This window comes from Anolis sagrei, chromosome 5 (assembly GCF_037176765.1).
Source record: "Anolis sagrei isolate rAnoSag1 chromosome 5, rAnoSag1.mat, whole genome shotgun sequence".
Lineage (NCBI taxonomy): Eukaryota > Metazoa > Chordata > Lepidosauria > Squamata > Dactyloidae > Anolis > Anolis sagrei.
The window spans coordinates 145,112,158-145,125,842 of record NC_090025.1 but is presented as its reverse complement, the minus strand read 5'-3'; positions in this window follow the sequence as shown (position 1 = coordinate 145,125,842).

Below are 13,685 nucleotides of genomic sequence, written 5' to 3'. Positions count from 1 at the left end.
TCTATGTATACTGATCTTTATAATTGTGTGTGTGTGTGAGAGAGAGGGGGGGGGAGCTAAAAGCCATGTGTGATGCAGTTTGATTTTCATTCTTATAGCCAACAGGTGATATTGACACATTTTGAGAAATATAAACATTTGCCAATAGAAAACCATGATTTATTTGTAGAGAACACAAAATAGCATGATTATACTTTTGAACTCAGGAATGAGTTCAGAGCACAAAAACAAACTCATCACAATATTTTATTGGGAACATGAGCTTCAAAGGACACCACTCCTATGGTCATTGTGTTTATTGGCAATACTCTTGTACAATAACAAAGTTTACAGAGCTGTTATACTTTCAGACATTTCACTACCTGAAACATCAGGTCCCTAATAGAAGCCATTACATGTCCCAGTAACAACCTTTATATATAAAAAAGGATGGAGACCTGTCAAGTGCATGTAGACAAAAATCTTGGTGACATTGGGAAGAAGAAATTGACCGATCTATTGGATCACTGATATTTTTGGAACGAGGTATGATATTTCATACTGGGAATGCATGGCATAAATGCATGTGGGCCTAAACAGTAAATATTGCCATTCAAAACAAAATACTCTTGTTTTGAATGGCAATTTTGTACAATGGAATACAATGTGCAAGCAATGTCACAATAAAACATGCATGTACATTTGGGTGCAATGCGTACACAAATGCATACTATGATGTCCACAATTTATGCATCATGTGCATAACTCACCCAATGGCATCACCAACACCAGGGAAGGGCAAAGTGTGGTCTTGAAGCTCCCTAAAGCTACCAAATTCCACCCCCAAATTGTTAATTGTCAGCTGATTTGTTACATGAAGGCCAGTCAGAACCCATTCAAGCCATCTGCAAATAAAGCAGTTGTCTTCTGCCAATCTATCCCCTACTTTAAAAAAACCTGAAAAAGGGATAAAAAAATGATCTAAATCAACCAAAGTGATGGCTAGATGTTATGTTACATACCTGCTAAACTATAGAAGGCTGGTGACTTCTACCCATTTGATATAAACAGTAGGGCTGTGCTGTTGATTAAAAAAATGTTTCAAAAGTCATTACAAAATTAAGTGGTGTGGGCATTTCATTTCTAAAGTATCATTAGTAAAAAAAATCATTAGTATTATGATAATAATGAAATTATGTTACTATTTCGTTAAAGTAATTGTGTGTGTGTATGGGGGGGGGGGGGCTTCCAGGGCTCCTTTCTCCCTCATTTTTAGAGCTATTGGGGTGAAGCTTGCTGCAGTGGTAGAACACATTTAACACTGTTAAACCTCCCCCCCAGGTTTCAAAACATTTTACTCCTCTATTGAGGAATTCTTTTGGTTCCCCCCCCCCAAAAAAAAACCAAACTATAAGAGCTATGTCCTAGAATTTCTCTACAATTACACAACATAACAACAGCATCATTCCCCCTCTAGTTTCAGAAAGGTTAGGACACCTCCTGACATTTGGGGAATTCCTTGATTTTTTTGTCAAGAAAAAATCTTTTATAGCTCCTATGGCTGGCTGAAGTGAGGTGGGGTAGGGTTGTGGACACACTTGGAGGACTGGACACATGTACCACTGCAAGCAAACTATAACAAAGACACGAGGCTGGAGACTTATTAATATTATGTCCGAATAGGATGGATCTTCCCAAAGGTTTTCCTTTCCTTAAAAAAAAAAGGTAAAAATCCTACCCCTGTGCCTCTAATATGATAGCGAGACAATGATGGATATGTGTTATGGTGAAGTGAACACTGCTTGTCTTTAAACTTTCTTTTGAAATAGAGCTGCCACCAACCTAATGTGTTTTAGGATTTTTAAAATAAAAAAACCCAAAATATTTGAGGTCAACTTTTCCCATTCCTGCCAACACTGCTTTTAACCCTGGCTCCAAAAAAACCCCAAAACTGTTTGTTGAGAGGCTTTTCTGTAGTAATGGAATGGATGGAATGATGTACAGTAGAGACTTTGTTGAAAGTTAAATAGAATAAGATTTATTTTTAAAACAGACAACTAACCACTCCTGAGAGGTACAAAAAAGCGTGACTTGTTACAAAAGTACTTCAGCTTGATTGGTTGCTTGAACAGTTCTCTTCATTTTGTTCTAGACAGAGCTAACCAAACAGAACTAACTGTTGGTAACAAAACCCTTACTCTATTTCAGAGAATAGTGATGAGTCTGACTAGCCTATCTAGGTAGCCCCTGGGTTATTAACTAACTCTACCCTAGAGTTCTTCCTGTTAACCAAACCAGCCTGGAGAGCCAATCTCTTGTGCTCTCACAAGAGATCAGACTGTTGTCTGACCTTTTTCCTGTCAGCTCACAGCACTGTCTAACACAGACACTCTCTCTCCTAGCTCTCTCCCTGAAAACCCATTTCAAACTCCACACCTTCACACCTCAGCTCCCAGCTCTCCACTCCCACTGAAGCTACAGTCTTTCCCTCCTCTGACTTGGCTCCTCCCAACTGCTCTGACCAATCCTAGGAGTCTCCAAACTCCTCCCCTCTTCCAACCATCCTCACTCATGATGGCTGCCCCCCTGGTATTCTCTCCCAAAATGTAGACCTGCCTTACTGTTACAAATGGTTGTGGGTTTTTTGTTGGGTTATGCACATAGAGATCACACTCGCTTTAGAAAAAGCAGTTAAAACAACTTGTGCCAGAATTGATCAAGTGGCTGTGTGCTTTTTTGCTGGATTGTGCACACAGAGATCACACTAGTTCTAGAAAAAGAGCAGCTAAGGCAATTTGTGCCAGAGTTAAACAACAGGTTGTGTGCTTTTTTGCTGGATTATGCACACAGAGATTAGACTAGCACTAGAAAATGCTGCCAAGGCAAGTTGTGGCTGGGTGAAAAATAATGGTTGTGTGCTTTTTGGCTCTATTCACACGCAGCACACACAGAGCAATGTAGTCCAGGCAGTAATTCTCAAAGATTCGCTAAAATTCAGTGAAAATATAAAACAGTCATAAGGCAAAAAGTGCCCACCCACTGCAAAAAAGAATAAGCAACCTCTTGCCTGCTAGTGTCTGTCTCGGTGTCTCTACAGTATGCAAAGCTTCTCTCTCCTTCTCTTTCCCCAATACAGAGTCAGCCTCAACTTCAGCTACAGTAAGCTATAAGCTAAGCAGCAGCTAATGGAGTTTCCTATGCCTGCCTGCCTGCCTGGAAAGCTAACCTGGTGCATAGCTCCTCTCTCTTTTCTGAGCATGAGTGGAGGGTGCAGTGAGATGCTGGGGAATTTAAAGAGCAATGGCTGCAACTCTGGCTCTACCCCCCCCCCCCCCCTTTAGCCTGATTAGTTGAGAGGCATGGCAGCATGTTTTGGCTTTGCCTCCCGGTAGTGCTTGGTTGTTCTGTGAATTAAAATTGTGTCACAGAGAGTTATGAAGTTTATGCAACTTACAAAAAAATACTAGACTAAAGTTTCAATTCTTAATTTTTTGGTGTGGACACCACCTGTGCTTTGGCTATTACGTCGGAAGTATGAATCTAATGAATTTGATCCAACTCATGAGTTAACAAAAATTTTGCACCGCCTAATAAACAGTTCTGTTTACACAACTTAACTGGATGTTGATGTTCTGCCTTGGGGAAAAAATGTTCAGTCACTACTGTACGGGAATGTATGTATACATTCATAAGCCATCCACAAGACTGAAGTTTTCAAACAACAACATTCTATAGAAAAGAGAAATGTATTGGATATTGCAACTGAGGACTCGGGCACCTCAACATCTGAAATGTAAGTAAGGGGTTCTCATCCTCATCTGAGCTTCTATAATTTGGATAGACTCCCTGAGCCATTTTAGCTACTCTACTTTACTGAACCGCAGGCATGTAGCTGGGGGGGGGGGGCGTCTTGGGGGGCTGAAGCCCCCCAACCCCCCCCCCCCCCCAGAAATTCTCATGGTGGTCTGCGAAAAGGCGTTTACTGGTACATTATTTAAACTGTTATGTTTATTCATATCATGATGTGATCACCATGCTCAATATATCTCATATGTATGGGGGTATTGGGGTAACGATACGAAAGGTTTGCTAGGGTAGACCCTCTTTCACTCAGACTCAGCCCCCCCCCCCAATCAAACTCACCCCCCCCCCAATCAAAATCCTGGCTACGGGCCTGCTGAACCGACACAGTCATGAAAATCTCTACTGCTTTCAGAGTGAGGAATGGCAGTGTTGGAAAATAGTATATACTTTCCACTTAAGAAACTATCATTTGCTACTTAATAACATTTGGAAACAGATTCTCAGAGATTTCTGTAGGTGTTCTTAACCAATAAGTATATGTAAGAGAACTAAACATGTGGATAGCATGTATATGCTTTTTCCAGGTGTCTTAGCAATGTACTATTATTGTAAGTATTTATTTGCCCTTTCTTCTTTTTGATAGCCTGAGAAGAAGGTCACAATATAATTAACTAAGTGAAATGAGCGAGCCTTTTCTGCAAATGAAAGTTATTTTTTGCATCTTGTGGCAGATTTCTACCATTCATTGTGCTGAGAAATTTGTTTTTGTATGTATATGTGTGTTGTATTTTACTCTGTTGCTCAGTCTACATGTTTATTTAGATTAATGTTTGTGGGAGAAGGTTTGTTTTGGGGAGAAAATGGATAGAGGCTGCTTTAGCTTTGCTTTGGATTCTAGTTTGTGAACAGCTTGTTGACATGAATTCCTTTGATAATCATTTCATGTTCTTACACTCTCGTGGGATGTTATTTGCTTCCTCCAGCTTCTGCAGTCTGTTTCCTGGATGATCAAATTATGTCTAACTCTCTTGCTTTCAAAGTGATTTCTGCTTCTTGCACTTTGCTACTCTCTATTGTCTGTCTATCCATCCAATTATCTATCTATCTATCTCTGTCTGTCTGTCTGTCTGTCTGTCTGTCTCTCCGTCTCTCCGTCTCTCCGTCTCTCCGTCTCTCCGTCTCTCCGTCTCTCCGTCTCTCCGTCTCTCCGTCTATCCGTCTATCCGTCTATCCGTCTATCCATCTATCCATCTATCCATCTATCCATCTATCTATCTATCTATCTATCTATCTCAATGAAGAATATACGACTTAATGTTACTCCAGCCTTTTTATTTTTGAGTTCTGCGTATTGACAATAATAGAAGCAAATGGAAAAAGAAATCAAACAACAGAGATGAATGTCATCTTAAATTCAGCCTCTGGCCATCTGAAAAATGTATGAAAATGTCCAGTATCAACACCATAATTAAAATGAAAAGGATCAGCCTACAAAATTTTATACATACTGTTAAATCTCATTTCTTTTCTATTATTTAATGACCTCATCAGATTGACAGTGCTGCTCTTAAGGGTGAGGCATGGAGGTAGTTTTTTAACCTCATTTCACTCCACTTCAATCTACACGGAAGCTAGGTGCACACACAGTGTTTATAGCTTCCTTCCACTGCCCAGGTCTAGAGCTGGCAACATGGGAAGCCTCCTGTATTGCCAGATTCATGAAGGAAGCCATGTGCACTATGCATCCACTCCTCTTCCCCCCATGTGATTGCCCTGCCAGCCAGCAAAACAAAGCAAAGTGAAGGACTCCATGCCTCATCTTTCAGAGAAATGCTAGTGGCGGCAGCTGCCAGCCATCTGATGAGGTCCTTAATCTGTATGGAGCATGATAGAGGTGGTGAAGAGCAGGAAATCAAATACACACACACACACAAAGAAACAGAAAGAAAGGAATGAGACACAGAGGAAACATTCCTGGACTTTACATGGCTACATGAAAGCATGCATAATAGCAAACCTTATTATTTTGAAAGGGACAAAATATATGATGCTGAGAAGAGAGTGTAGCTTATACAGGCAGTGAAGAAGTAAAAATGTGGATAAGTGAAACTGCATATATTGGTTCCATGGATATGGAGTCATAACTGGGTTTTTGTGTGTGTGTGTGATCATCACACATATTCTTCAAACAGATCACTCTATGCATACTTTCAAAAGTTGGTAAAAATTCACCCAGCTGTTTGCACATGATATGGTGAAAAATGAACTTTATTTTATTTTATACTAGCTTGGGGACCCGGCGTTGCCCGGGTTATTAGAGAAAGTGGGTAATGGTAGTTCTGTATGCTAAGTTTGGTCTTTATTGGTCTTTGGATAACGGCTGCATTATTTTCAGGAACTGAGTGAAGGTACTTGAAGTCCCATCATCCATGGCCCATCCTCCTACAAACAGCAGCAGGATATAGAGTGGGTTCATGGGGGCTCTGTGTGCCAAGTTTGGTCTTTATCAGTCATTAGATGAAGGTGTCAGTGGTGTCAGTAAGTGAGTGAAGGTACTGCAAGTCCCATCATCCATGGCATGCCCTACTCCAAACCGCAGTAGGATGTAGAGTGGGTCATGGGGGCTCTGTGTGCCAAGTTTGGTTTTGTTCGGACATTAGATGAGAGTTGCAGCAGTCTTGGAAAGAGAGTGGAGGTACTTGAAGTCCTATCATCCATGATCTGTCCTCCTCGAAAGTACACCAGGATGTAGAGTGGGTCATGGGGACTCTCTGTGCCAAGTTTGGTCTTGATCAGTCATTGGCAAGGGTCTCAGTGGTCTCAGGAAGTGAGTGAAGTGACTGCAAGTCCCATCATCCACTGTCAAATTCTTCCAAACCGCACCAGGATGTAGAGTGGGTTATGCGGGCTCTCTGTGTAAATTATGGTCCTGATCCATCATTGTTGGCAGTTATAATGGTTTTAGGAAGGGAGTGCAGGTATTGCAAGTCCCATCGTCCATGATGCATCCTCCTCCAAGCCGCACCAGGATGTAGAGTGCGTCATGGAGACTCAGTGTGTAAATTGTGGTCCTGATCCATCATTGTTGGCAGTTGTAATGGTCTTAGGAAGGGAGTGTAGGTATTGCAAGTCCCATCGTCCATGGTGCATCCTCCTTCAAACTGCACCTGGATGTAGAGTGCGTCATGGAGACTCAGTGTGCCAAGTTTGGTATTTATCGGTAATTGGATGAGGGTTGCAGTGGTCTGAAGAATTGAGCAATGGTACTGCAAGTCCCATAATCCACGGTCCATCCCCGGCCAAACCACACCAGGACGTACAGTGGGCCATGAGAGGTCTATGTGCGAAGTTTGGTCCTGATCAGTCACTGGATGAGATTAACAGCAGTCTCAGAATGTGAGTGGTGGTACTGCAAGTCCCATCATCCATGGTTCATCCTCCTCCAAACTGCAGTAGGATGTCGAGTGGGTCATGGGGGCTCTGTGTGCCTATTTCGGTCTATATTGGGAGTGTTCTGACCCAGCCCCCTTTGGCCTTTCCTTTCCTCTCTTTCTCATCTCGGAATGTTGGAAATGAGGCTGGCCAATCAGAGACCATATGCAAATTTCCTTCTGTCATGCCCCGTTTCTGCCATGAACCCTCTTCTCCACCAGGGGCTCCTATTGAAGCTGCCCAATCAGAGACCATATGCAAATAGCACCACAGCGGCAGCCAATCAGAACGCTGGCACATACACTTCCGCCCTCCCTCCGTCCTTCCTCTGTCCTATACAAACAAACACTCTTCTTTATTATATATACAGATAGATGTAGGTGACATTTGTGAGGTCTAGATTTTGTTCCAGCAGATAAAATCCAGGCTTTCAATCACTGTATCACAAGGTGAAATCTGAAGTTTTCAAAATTATGTAGACAGATTTGCAGATCCAACAATGCCCACAAAATGGTGAATATGAAATAGATCTGTCCCAATAATGAAAATAGCCTTTGGTATCCGCTGATGTTTAATTCCGGGACATGCTATGGATACCAACATCTGTGAATGCTCAAATCCTATTTTATAAAATGGGGTAGTAAAATTGTGACATTATTTAAAATGACAAAATTATGTTTTCTGTTTTGCTTTTAGAGAATGGGGAAAGGAGGAAAGAACATTTTGAAGCTGTCAATGATTGAATCCATAGATTAATTGGAGGGCTAACTGTATATATTAGGGGGAAGTATAAAGAAAGTTTTTAATACTAGAAACTTTTGATTTTTGCTGTATTTGCAACTTAATTTTTAAGTTGGATAAATGAGAAATCCAGCAAAATTGAAATTTGTGCACTTACTACATTCAAGCAGTCATCATGGACCAAATAGATCTATAACTTTGCATCATATCTTGAGAGACAGGCATCAGAAACTCCAATGGCAGAGCTACACATAGGTTAGAGTGGCTCCGGAGTATCTCCCAACTTTGGACCAGTGAAGACAGTTGGGCCACTTCCCAACCAGAACTGGCCACAGCTGTCCTAACTGCCATCATGCATTTACTGTCCCAGGTGACTCAAGGACACAGAATGGCAGACCCCTTTCCCTCTCACATCCAGTATCCAGTTAAGACACAGTATCTACTTTCCCCTATCACTTAACCTACCAACAGTCAAAGTGACAGGGTACACTGGGACACAGTGACAGGGTACACTGGTACACTTTCCCTCCTTTGGTTGATGCCAGGTCAAGTGATGGTGGAAATATTTGTGCCATCTTGTAGCTCTAGGTCACCCAACACAGGAAGCAAGGCGAGGCATTTAGGGTGGCTGTCCAGTGACACCAGAACAAAAATAGCTGGAACTAGATGTAACTCAGCTCTTCATATTATGGGTTAGACCCAAGCAATTTCAATTTTGAGAAATGCTCTGACCATTACATATCTGGACAGAGAGCAGGAAATGAATTGTGCCATTGAGTGATGGGGACTCTCGCCCACTTCTGTGGCAGATGAGAAAGTCTCTTGGCAGAGTCTTCTTGAGCCCAATCCAGAGTCCAGCCATCAGATTGGGTGCAATTTAAGGGTCAGTGTAGATTTGCCATCTCCCCCCCCCCTTCCCTTCTCTCCCTTTCTTCCTCTCTCTCTTTAAATTTGAAAGTCAACCTCTCTCAAACTCCTTTGTATTGCGAATATCAGCAGATTTGTCTTTCATGCCACAAGTGACTGCTATGATGTTTACTTTTTAAAATTTCCTCCTATTTGTAGAAGTAAATGCCATCTAATAAAACCTCTTTTGACATTTCTTCATTGCATTACCGAAGGTGACAGATATCACCAAGCGAGACATTTTAATGATTGAAAGAAATTACAAACTCAGATATTGCTCATTTCTTGCATCTTCATTTCTAAGACTCACTAAGCAGTGTTAAACCTCAATAGAGAAAACTTAATTAAAGAAAATCAATATACATTATTCTAGATATGCACATGTTCTTTTTTAATTCTCTGTTCCTTCTTAAGTACTAATTCCTGTCATAACACTGCTATGTATAATAGTAATTCTACTAAAACAATTTTAATCAAGATTTAAGCAATGTCTCCTTTAATTCCCATAGTATCACATCACCTCTATTGTTTTATTCTCCTTGCTCAAACTGTTTTTATAATCTAGAAAAATGTAATTTAGTGTAATTAACATTGACTTATTTGATCCATACATAATTTTGCTTGCCAAGATACAATCTTTACTTCACAAAATTGTACACAGCCTATAGTTAGAGACAAGCTTCCTCTCAGTAAAGTGACACTTTTAGTTCTGGGGAAACAAGCAATACTTTATGGCAATACAACATGGGGAAACAAGCAATACTACTTTTTAAAAGATAGTTGGAAAAACTTGTTTCGCTCTAAGTAGTTGAATTTTTCCTGTTCAGATTGTTTGAACGTATTGCAAAGCGAATTCGTCATAAATACTTTCTCACCTTGAAATACTGTAGAAAACAAGTTTGTCGGTCTGTAGATAGTCTGCCTTCTTCAAATGCAAGCACTCAGAAGTAACCACTCTGTAGATAACTTGCACAGAAGTTGTTTACTCTTGATCCCCTACCCTCCGTGAAGTTAATATTAATTCCTTTTATAATTTATAAATGAACTTTGAGCAGAAATCTGTTCACAAAGCTGTTTATAACCATTTAAAATGCAAACAAAACAAGCTTTATGTGGGGAGGGAGGAAAAGAATGCAACTAAATTTAGAATTATGTAAAGCCTTGTGAACCTCTGTAAATAGTTAATAAAATATGAAAGTGCTTCATTTGCCTACATAAGGAGAATAAGGAAGGACATATAGATATTTGTGCTATTGGAGTCATAAAACCTAAATGTTGGTATTGGTAGAGTTTAAGAGGACCATATTACCATATATACTCATATATAAGCCGAGGGCAGGTCTGGGGGTCAATATCATAGATTTTGATTTATTTTTATTTATAATATCAGGAGCGAACCAATGTATTTGAGAGAACACAAAGTTTAACATTTGGCATTCTATTAAATGTCTTTTTATCAGTAGCTGGCCACTTGGAGTGCCTCTGGTGTTCTTATAAGAAGGTCCTCCATTGTGCATGTGGCAGGGCTCAGGCTGCATTGTAATAGGTGGTCTGTGGTTTGGTCTTCTCCACACTCACATGTGGTGGACTCCACTTTGTAGTCCCATTTCTTAAGGTTAGCTCTGCATCTCATGATGCCAGAGCGCAGTCTGTTCTGCACCTTCCAAGTTGCCCAATCTTCTCTGTGCTCAGGAAGGAGTCTCTCATTTGGTATCAGCCATGGATTGGGGTTCTGGGTTTTAGCCTGTCACTTTTGGACTCTCACTTGCTGAGGTATTCCTGCAAGAATCTCTGTGGAATTAGAAAACTATTTCTTGATTTAAGGCGTTGGTGTGCTAGCTGATATCTGAACAAGGGATGGGCTGAAGATGTCTCTGCCTTGGTCCTTTCATTATTGGCTGCTACTTCCTGGTAGATGTCAGTTGGTGCAATACCAGCTAGAAAGTGTAATTTCTCCATTGGTGTAGGGCACAGACAGCTTGTGATAATGTGGCACATCTCATTAAGAGCCACATCCACTGTTTTAGCCTGGTGAGATGTGTTCCACACTGGGCATACATACTCAGCAGCCAAGTAGCAAAGTGCAAGGGCAGATGTCTTCACTGTATCTTGTTGTGATCCCCAAGTTGTGCCAGTCAGTTTTCATATGATATTGTTTCTAGTTCCCACTTTTTGGTTGGTATTCAGAGGACAGTCCAGGGTAACTCCCAGGTATTTGGGTGTGCTGCAATGCTCAAGTGGGATTCCTTCCCAGGTAATCCTCAGAGCTTGAGTGGCTGGTCATTTGTGTAAATGTTGAACATTGATGGAACAAGCATGTTCTGCAGAGAGAAGTCTTCCCACAGGATTACAACTCATACAGGCATCCCCTGGGCAACGTCTTTGTAGATGGCTGCTTCTCTCTCTCCAGAAGTGACCAAAAGCGATTTGTAGCATGGATTTTGATATGGCCCATGGATAAGTCAATGGTCATTCCATGAAGTGGGGGGAAACATCAATGCCGCCTTAGAAGGCCAGTTATTCCTAGCCATCACCACCATTTCCTCACCCAGGCATTAAAAAGAAAGAAAGAACACCTCCATTGGAGGAGTAGAGCAGGTGCTTCTTTTAAGTTCTCCTGGAATGAACTATGCTCTTGCCTTTTGCCACACTACTAAGAGAAGTGAATGGTATCATGTTTTTTGGCTTGATATTTTTACTATAATTTCTAGACCTACACATGAGAAATTAGGGTAATTCATTTTCATAGCCATATTATGAGCTGTGTAAGACTAACATTGCCATTATGTGGGAAAGAAATTTCATGTCATGTTGTCCTTATTTCAATCCCTCTTACTTTAAAATGAAAGTACTGTTAAGAACAATACCTAGGAAATTGCAGGTAGGCAGTGCAATTCTACCACAAAAATGTTCTTGATATAGGGGGATTAGCCACAAGGTTCATCTGCCACAATCTCTCTCCAACTCCAGCAGACATTTTCATTGAGGCATTTTGGGCTGTCCCATGCAAGGCAGCCTCGCCATATAAATGCCCCTAGAATTCCTTTGATTAGTGATATCAGGCATTTTCCATCATAGCAATTTTCTAGCAGCGCTGCCTGCAAATATCTGTTGGAAGAAAGGCAGGGGGTAGGAGGTGTAGGGCATTAAATAAGATCCAAACCTGATTAAGTCCAAGGGCAGAGACACAATGCAGCACAAATTTAGGTTTCTTTGAGGATATTCCTAAATCATTTCCAATATCTCTCACCTGAAAGGTTTTGGGTGCAGCATAACTTCATCTGGACCTTAGTTGTTTGTTCTAGTTATTGAAGGGATGGCCCTTGTGGTCTCTTCTAACTTTGTGTACCTATGGGTACATCTACACCAACCATTACGTCAGTATAGATTTGGATCAGACCCATGGTGGCTACACACTGCACACTGCATAACCTGGGCCAAGGCCACTTTAACACAGCCTTAGCCTGGGTTACTCGGGAAGTCAGGGAAAAGTCTGAATGCTGTTCAGATTTGAGCTTTCTCCTGATTTAGGGGCAGTGAGGACAGTTGGGACAGCTGAACCAGCCACAACTGTGCTGACTGCCATCCTCTATTCTCTGAGTTTGGGCAGCCTAGGGACATGGGATGGCAGTCTTCCTATGTTTGATAAATCTCGGCTGCAACATGTCACCAATCTTTTCCTTGGGACTTGCTCTGATGTCAGGCAGAGTAAATGTGAGTGCTGTGAGGGTGGGGAGAGGAGGTGTTTTTTTCTCTCCTACCTCCCTTTTCCCTTGGGACACTTTCACTCTCCTTAATGTCAAAGCAAGCATTGGGAAAAGGTAGTCAGCATGTCATGGCTGGTTCCTGCAACATAGGAGCTGCAACTGTGTTTGGCATGGGCTGAGCAATATGGACTCCCTCCTGCCTCTGTGGTGGCAGATGGAATCCCTGTGCAGACTCCAGTTGAACCCAATCCAGTGTTGGGCCTGAATTTTGGGTTTATTTGCCAAATGAACCTAACCAGCATTGGGTACTATGGTCCTTAATTCATGCTGGAGCACCATTCACTGTTCTGATTAAGGATGCTGTAAAGATAGCCTGAGCCCAAGGGAATAATACTTAACTAATATATTCCCTGGCACACACACCCACACATTCCTTCGGCTGTTATATTGCTCACAGCTGGCCATCAACACAATTCTGTCACAAAGCTCGATGTGTATTGGGGAAACGTGAATGTGTATTGGTAGAATTACTGCCACCACTCAAATAGATTTGAGAATTTATCTTGATGTTATGCCTGAGGTAAAGCTCGTTGTGCCCCAGCCCTTCCTTTAACTCCCTCTAAAGTGTCTGAGGCGAAAAGATGTTAGAAATTACTGGAACAGACTTCATGGAATGAATCAAGGTGAAGACTCTATAGAAAGTTGAACTAGAACAAAGTTTATTTATAAATACTAGAACAAACAACTGAATTCTTCTTAGAGTTACAAAAGCGTATATGGTTGGCACAGCACAATCTTCTTAAACGGTTTCTAAGTCCTAACCAGCTTAGTGGACTCCCCAACTGGGTATCTCTTCTTCAACGTGAGCAAGTTCCCTCTGACAGACTAAACCTATCTGTCCCTTCAGCGTACCTAGCTTTCCTAGAAGACCCTGTCCTTTAGAGTGTACAAACAACCAGCGTGTTTTCTTCCACACCAGTTAACAGGCGGCTATTGACCCTCCAGGCCACTCTATAGCCACACCTGTCTTCAACCACCCTCCCTCAAGAATCTTCAGCTCACTCAAAAATCACCCTCTCCCTTCAGCTCAAAATCCAATCTCTCTCTGCTGTTAAA